Source organism: Helianthus annuus, chromosome 16, assembly GCF_002127325.2.
Source record: "Helianthus annuus cultivar XRQ/B chromosome 16, HanXRQr2.0-SUNRISE, whole genome shotgun sequence".
NCBI classification, from domain to species: domain Eukaryota; kingdom Viridiplantae; phylum Streptophyta; class Magnoliopsida; order Asterales; family Asteraceae; genus Helianthus; species Helianthus annuus.
The window spans coordinates 56,905,434-56,914,193 of NC_035448.2; the positions used below are offsets into that span (position 1 = coordinate 56,905,434).

The window sequence follows — 8,760 nt, forward strand, 5'->3', positions numbered from 1 at the left end:
CTTTGACACAATAGCAAAGTTAGGGGTAGAATGGGTTGCATGTCAAAAGTTTGAATATTAAAGAGAAGTTAGAAAAAAAATGAGGTCATTTTTTGTGAAGTTAAAAAAATTGGGGTCGAATGGGTTAATAATTACTTTAAAACGTAGACAAACTTGAATATATACCAACTCGTCCATAAAAATAAAAGCGTAAGATATTAGTTTTAAGTCATTATTATAGAAAATAGTGTGATTAACTGATTACTAACATCTTCTTTCAATCTTGAACTAACAAAGGCTAACCATACTAATATATAAACGAACATAAATATAAGGAAGAAACTTATGTTTGTGATGCTTGAAATTCAACATTATATAGTTGGCTAGAGCTTTATAGTTACTTGTTTATTAAAAAAAACATTAACTACTTCTCAAATATGATATATTAATTAATGTTTAATACTCAAATGTTCATAAGCAAATGTACCAAAAATTACAAAGCTGTATTACCCATTTTTTTTTCAACAATCAACAAATAGGGATGGCAATAGGTCGGGTTCGGGTTAGTTATTGGTAATCCCGTACCCATACCCGCTTGTAAAATCGTGTCCCATACCCGACCCAATACCCGTCGGGTACTTGTCGGGTAATTACCCGTCGGGTATCGGGTTTACCCGTGGGTATCGGGTATACCCATTAATTTGTTAAAATATTTACGTTGGGGTTTCCAAAAACATTTTTTTACAAATATAATTATTATATATTTAATTTATACAACTATTATAAATTAAAAACGTACATTACATAATATAAGTTTATCATAAATTAATAATAACTTTATAATACTTATACACTTACATGTATATACTTCGCCACATACAAAATATAAATACTATTATCAAATACATACACTAAAATAAAATTTATTTTTTCATCTTATGAACATACTAAAATAAATCACTATTAGACAAGGGTTAATGGAAAATAAAAATATAAATTAAAAATCCGGGTATACAATCGCCAACAAAGTATTTTATTCAAAACAGGGAAAGCAAAAAGGTAAAGTCATTCACCTATGTACATCATTATATGCATCAATGTTACAACATACAACCCAGGTTAGAGTAACCATTCTTGACGTGTTTCGGATCCATAGAAGGACTTTGATCTCTTCCACAATTTTTTGCAATGACGACATCCTCTCATTAAACACCCGCTCATTCCGGTTCTTCCACAAAACCCACATCGTGACCGAATTTTTAGCATGGCTGATCTTTTCGTGGACACATTAATGTATCTATGCATTCCCAGCAAGTTTTTCACATGAAAGGCAAAAAATGCAAGTATCTTGCACCATTATGAAACAATTTGCCATACCGATTGCGCCCACGCACATGGTACAAACACATGTTACGTTGTTTCTTCATATACCCCACATATCAGACACAAATTGATGGAAATAATAATTTTCTTTTAGCTAGGGTCGCAAGTGTTGGGAGCAGGTCCGATCTCGCTTGCCACCCGAGCACATCAACTTCCTTTTGGAACCCACTTATTCCATGCATAGACCTGTGCATGAACTTCCCAACACAACTCCTGAATTATGCCCTTCAAACTTTTGATCGTGAACCCCTCGTTATATCTATCGCCCATTGCTACCTATCTTCCCCTACCCCAAACACTACTTTCTAACACAACATTACAATTTGGGTAAATTCTCTAAATTCTGCTATCATGTTTGGCTACCTTTTCCAACTCCATGACCAGGTTATTCCATCTAGGATCCATTTCAACCTTCAGCAATACAACACATTTTAGAACTTTCTATCTCATACAAAGCTGGAAATTATAATTCTAGTGGGTCAGACCCGATCCAGCAATCCTTCCAGAAATTTATTGCAGCCCCACTCTTAAGAACCCCAATTACATTTCTACTCAAATCAATCCCCCGTTCCTTCAATGCATCTGCCACCTTGAATATGTGTATCCAAACACCCCCTACAAACAAAACTACAATGATGATAATGATTATCACCACACGTAAATAGTCGCGAAACCGAAGAAAAAATTGAAATTCCTAATCTGGTGATAACAACAAATTTTAAACAAAAGGTGCATAAGATTTTATACAATGAAAGATGATCATTTATACGGCTTTTCAGTTCCCTCTTCCAATGCAAAGAAAAATCGTTGTTCACATCATTATCACCATCATAATCGTCTTTCCATTGTTGAGTTATCTCGTTTAAGGTAAAGTTTAGAAAAGGGCAGATTGAGTGTGAATTGGTTTCTAACTTCGTAGCATCAAAGTGTAAAATAAGGACAGGGCCAAGGGTTGTTACTATGTCACTTGCATTTGCTTGTTGTAACTTCACCTTGTAAAAACAGCACGCCACTATACCCAAATCTTATTACAAATTCAAAGTTCTTGCAGCAAAAACAGAGAAAGGTAGCAAAGATGACGATAATAATGATGATAATGAAGACTAAAAGCCAAAAGAAGAAAACGAAATATTTTTAAAGTGTTATAGAGGCCTTGGATTTTGCTCAGGTTATATCAGCTGAAGATGCCAGCTTATTGAAAATGTTAGGTACTTAAAACCTAGTTTCAACTTCATCATAGTAAGTAAATACTAAGATTAGTTTTCCAACATAAGGTTTCCAATTGTTGAGTTGATGAATGGATTTCAAAAACAACCACCATCAAACAGGTACTTCATTTTAACTAAATTTGAGTTATAAACAAATATATATTTATAGTGCAATGAACCTGTAAAAAACAGGAAACTTGTTATCCAAGATAATGACGACACATTACCATCATCGAGTTTAAACTTTCTAAACTCATCGTCGTCTTCAAACAGTTCTTAGCTTCTTCAGTGGCAACTTTGGGTTGTTTAGTTCTTGCCATTCTTGCTTCACTTCCAAACAACTGGCAAAATGAAACATAACTTAATAATTTAATCCCCAAATTTCTAGCCCTAGTTTATACTCAGTTAATACATAAGTTGAGTTTAAATGTAAACTTCAATCAAGTTGAATCATAGTGTCTAGAGATGAACAATCATATACTTACCAAGAACAATCAAAAGATCAATGATATATAAAGACATGACCTCTTTGCTGCGAGCAAGTTGGTTGCCACGACATACTCGTCTTCTCTGATTTGAATCAGAAGTGGCAGATCGGCTTCTGGACATCTCGCCGGTGAACCGAACAAAGGAGATGGCGGGATCCTCGTCAGATGGAATGACCGGTGGCGGTTGCGGTCTGCAACGTGGACTTTGCTTAATCTCTTCTCAGCAACGCGGATAACAATCGAGCAAAGGAAGAAAAACCCTAGATGCTTACTGGTATACTTCACGCAATACTCAATTCAGAATCAATTTCATAATCTCCATAGACACAACGAAATCACCATCGGCATAATTATTCACTTGGTTCAGATTTGCTTGTAGAGAAAAGAGATCGGAGATGGAGGAGAACATTTGCTTGTAGCCTGTAGCAAAGCAGGTGATAAAGACTAAAGAATACGAAAGAGACTGTACGGACATGTGAATGAAAGTAGGGGTGTTCAAAAAACTCGTGGCTCGCAGCTCGCTCGAAAAAAGCTCGAAGAAAGCTCGGCTCGAAATTGGCTCGATTGTAAACGAGCCAGCTCGGCTCGACTCGGTTTATAAACGAGCCGAGCTCGAGCTTGGCCTGGCTCGGCTCGTGAGCTCGTGAGCTGGCTCGATAAGGTTTACATCCTTCATTTTTTTGTCCCACATCGCTTAGAAAACAAAAACTAAGTGAGTATCTCCCCTATAAAAGAAGGTAAAGACAATGTACAAAGTGAATTAATTATTTACACTTGCATATTTAGTCATATAATTAAATTAAATGGCAATTATGGCCCTTGGTTTATGAAGAAATTCATTTTTAAGGGCTTTTAAGTAGTAAATGTTGCGGATTTTTGTTAGTTCGAGCTAGATCGAGCCGAGCCGAGCTAGCTCGAATTCTAATCGAGTCGAGCTCTAGCCTCAAATCTCAGCTCGATTTGAAATTCGAGCTCGAGCCGAGCCAGCTCGAATCGAGTTTGAGCCGAGCTCGAGCTAGGTCTAGCTCGGCTCGGCTCGACTCGGCTCGTTTACAGCCCTAAATGAAAGGGACTAAAGATGCTAAAAGGAAAAGTTGAGGGGTGAAAGTCGTGCTCATGCATTAAGCACCGACCTTTCATTTTAAGATATAGATAATTGTTTGGTCAATACCGCACCCGATTGAACTATTTTTTAGAGTTTTTTTTTTCCAAAGTAGTGTTGGTGGAAAAAGTATTTACCATTTTGGTGTTCATTCAAAACTATTTACCAAAATGGTGTTTTCATTTATTTTGTGTTTTCCTTTTCTTTTAATCAACATAATAAACTTATTATTTTTCTATTCAATCAATTCACTGTCCGTATTTTTATTTTTTCTTATTATACCTTTTTGGACAATAAACTTGGTAGGAGTAGGAAATTTTTAGGCAAAATAATTGGCGGGGGCAGACCTATATAATTTAAAAATTTCAGACGGAAAATCAGAAAAATTACAATATTAACTGAAACATTGGTGGGGGCGGGTGCACCCCCTTACCCTTTAAAAGCTTTGCCCCTGTTCTTGGGTTGAGATAGCAAGAAAAATCATTTTCAAAAACAAAATGGTTGTTCTAAAAAAATGCAGTGAAACTTATACTACAAATTGTATTACTTTTAGGAAGTCAAGAAGTGAAACTAATGTTATGAACTTATGAACAACAAATTTATTTTTTAATATTAACTTAGTTATTATGAACAACGAATTTAATTTCTAATATTAACTTAATGACATGATAAAAAGAGAAAAAGATGATTACCTAATGGTTTTACTCTGATAACGAGACTTAATAGTTTTTACCATATCTTTGTCACACCCTGGCTTTGCAGAAGCGTGGGTTTATTTGGTGTGACTTCTTAATACCATAGCTTAATCACAACAAAGCTATATGAAAATAAAACCATGATGTTCATCCATTACTTCAAGTTTTAAAATAAAAATACCACAACATTGTTTTCAAACGTCGACACATGCAACGAAAATACAACGCAACAAACTAAAACCACTGTTCATAAGACACAACCACAAACATAAGATAAACATCGTCTAAGACTTGTGACTCGTCCAGGCAAAAGTCACAACCCCTAAACGTGGATGACATCATTTCCCTTACGCAGCGTGAGAAAGTAGCATACCTCGCCAGATCCCTAATTCCCTGAAATACATGTAAGTTGGAAAAATCAACAAAAATGTTGAGCGAGTTCATGTGTACGTGAGTATGTAAAACCTTTGTAATAAGAAAATCCCTGGTATGTAGCAAATAAGGAAATAAAGAGATAACCAATGGTTTGCAAGGCCATTGATATGTGTGAAGTGCAGTAGGAAGACTCAAACCTAGCAGATTTTTGCGTCGGGCTCAAAGTCACCCCGAGGTCCGTTCTGTTGGGCCTGGGGCTGGGCTCGCTACACCCAGATAGATCTACCGCTAATAAGCCTCGGTCCTACAATGAGGATTAATGGCCTCCAGTTCCCGCCTACCCACTCACATGATCTAAGTAGTAACCCTCCTTACGCTAACCATACCATGTAAAAAGTATTCGTAATCATAGTAACATGTATTTCACCCCCGAAGTATAAAAACTGAAAACAATTAAAAGAAAAGGGGGGACATGAACTCACAGAAGTGCGTCTCGAAATAGTATCTCCCAATCAACCTGCTACGTGACGACCTACACGTACTAACCTTTATTAGACGGACGGTCTTGCCTTGGCTTAAGGTTTAACGTTTTTGGGAAATAGTCAGGCAACTACTTCGTATTTACACTTCTTAATTATCTATTAATTATATTCCTTCCCAAGGATGGGGGTTTTAATACATGTGCGTTTTTATAACGTCGAAAATATATTATTAAGTCTCACTTAATAAAATATATTTTAATTCATTTGTCTAAATATTCTATCTCCAAAATATACATATTTTTCCCAAAAATATTATATTTTATTCCATTCAATTTCCAAAATAATACATTTATCAAAATACACATCTATGAGTATTTTCCGAAATTACATAAGTTACATTTCATGATTCGTGCGGTAACAATACCGGTGTAACTTAAATATTTATTTGTGAGGGCGTTGGTATTATTTTGAAAGTCGTAACTTCATGATATTCCAAGTTATATTATTTTTACTCTAAAAATAATATATTTATTTCACAAAATAATCATAAAATCACACAAGTGTTACTATGAAAAATATATATTAAATATATATTTAACAAGTTTTATTTATGAAAATCCACCTCCGACACTTAGAAATGTAGTAATAAAAATCATGGCGAATTTTACTTGGAAAAACAAGTTAAAAATATATTTTTAACCACTTGTCACAAAATATTTCTAAGTGTTTATTTTCTGGAAAAATTTCGCCAGAGTTTCCTCTGTAACTAGAGGTGGCCACGCTTACTAGCGTATCATTTTCTTTTAAAAATTCAATCAACAACTTCCAATCATCAATATACCATGTTCAAACATCAAACTAGTCAAAACAAGTATAAATTGCAAGCACAAGAACTTGTAAGTTATGTGAAAATACATAGTAACCTTCCAACATTTTTAGTAGATCTTTCTATCTTCAAAAATAAAATCGGTTTCTTGAAAACTTTACTTTTAAAGAATATGCAATTTTACAACTTCTTAGTCAAAAATTACGAAAATATTTCTTTGTTTAATCCTTTTGTCACACAAGTGTTTACACACTTGTTTGTTCACAAAATGCTTTTAGTTCATGAAAGATCCGACTTTTAAACATGATTGCATCTTACACTTGGTTCTTTGAAAATACCACTTTTAGATCTTTAGATCTACTAGTTTAGAACTCCATTTTACAAGAAAAACTATTTTTACACAAGTTCATGTTTATGTATGAAAGGGTTCGTCATCTTGTATCTTTCCTACTTAACATATTGCTAGTTCATGTTCTATGAACATGATCTAGCGTGGTTAGATGATGATCCGTTCCACTACTAGCAACCAACAACATAAAATAATCATTTCTAAACAAGATTAACAAGTTTTACACCAATAGTTACCCTTTATCCATCAAGTTTAGCATTCTTACAAGACTTTATGTTTTGATCTTAAGTGTTCTTGATTTTTATCCGTAAAACCTCTTATTAACCACTTCAAACATGAACAAGAGAGTGTTTAGAAGCACTTACAACTAGCTCAAGGCTAGGGAAGAATCAAAGAGAAAATAAGGTGGATAAAAGCTACGTAGTGAGGTCCTTGAGATTCCGAAAGCACCGAGTCTTCTTGTATGAGCTCTTGCACCTTAGGATGTTTGTGGAATAGCAAGATCGAAATTTGAAAGTGATGGTGGGTGTGTGTGAGCTTTCGGCCGAACACAAGAAGGGAGGGAGAGAGAGAGTGCAATTTTGTTAAGTGTTTGAATGAATGGAATGCTTGATCTTATGGTGATACTTATAATCCAACTCTTACCATTAACCCTTAGGTAAAATGTTACCAAGATATTAGACAAGCCAAATAAAATATTCAAAGATATAAGGGGTGTGTCCCCTATGGGGTACCGATCGGTCAAAGGGGGGGGGGTATTTAGTTTGATTTGAATGAGATAGTTAGTAACTAGTTAGGTTAGTTAGAGATTTAAGTTAGTTAGTAGTATGTAGTGTATTATAACGGGTGTTAGGGTGTTCGGGGACCCTAACTAGCTTAGAAAAGGAGAAACAATGTTATTGACAATATTTTTATGTTCCGGGTAAAGTCCGGTTGTTTGGTTGGATATTGATCCGTTAGAGTGCTAAATAAGCATTTAAAGTGTCTTTAATATTATTTTTAGTGACACAATGAATTCCCGACACTTTGGAAAGTGTCTAGTATTATTTTCCCATGTTTTTGCATTTTACTAGTTAGTTTAAATGCTGAATTTTGTAATAAAGTGCAGAATTTTGTAGTTAGAGCATGTTTTAGGCACATCCGGTCACTATAACTATCACCTAGTGACGCAGTTCTACAATCCTCACCTCCCTTCACTCCCTACTAGTGTAGTGATCTATTCCCGGCTCATACTGGCCTTAGAGACAGTGTCTGTCTAGCGCTGGCTATGTCAGCATGTTTACTGGGTTATCCGTTCATTGTGCTACTATGCTTTTGTGCATCAAGTTTGTCACTATAGTTCTGTGTAAATAATGTAGTGACAGTAATAAAGTATGATGCATGTATATGTATGTATCAGAAATCACGTAGCAGTTTAACCGAAATGTAACCAAGCACAGTAATTAAGCATTAATTAAATATTAATTAATTCGTACAGATACCTGATTTGGTGAGGGTTGTCACATTCTCCCCCCGTTAGAAAAATTTCGTCTCAAAATTTTAGGCTCTGCTTCTTGTTGCAGGGGTCTTAGGAAACAAGTTGGGGTACTTCTCTTTCATTCGATCCTCACGCTCCCAGGTGTATTCTGGAGCGTGTCTCGCGTTCCAACGAACCTTGACGAGTTTGACACTGCTCCTGCGGGTTTTGTTGATCTTCCAATCTGTAACCTCAACCGGTTCTTCGACAAAATGGAGCGTGTCATCAATATGAATCTCGTCTGCGGGAATGACAACAGTTTCTTGCGTTGGACTCTTCTTTAAGTTTGATACATGAAATGTATCGTGAACACCATTCAGCTCGGCAGGTAAGTCCAACTTGTATGCTACTAAACCA

At 35.4% G+C, this 8,760-nt stretch overlaps 1 long non-coding RNA gene across 2 annotated transcripts; it reads right to left on the minus strand.

Annotated features, from left to right (window-relative positions):
- Positions 1-953: 953 nt before the first annotated feature.
- On the minus strand, positions 954-3,483 carry LOC110917871. Of its 2 annotated transcripts, none has more exons than XR_002580914.2 (3): positions 3,056-3,483; positions 2,798-2,911; positions 954-1,977 (listed from the first exon to the last, which is right to left on the minus strand). It is a non-coding gene; the product is annotated as an uncharacterized LOC110917871 (long non-coding RNA). The 2 variants fall into 2 exon arrangements; XR_002580913.2 differs by having other exon boundaries at positions 954-1,989.
- Positions 3,484-8,760: the final 5,277 nt, after the last annotated feature.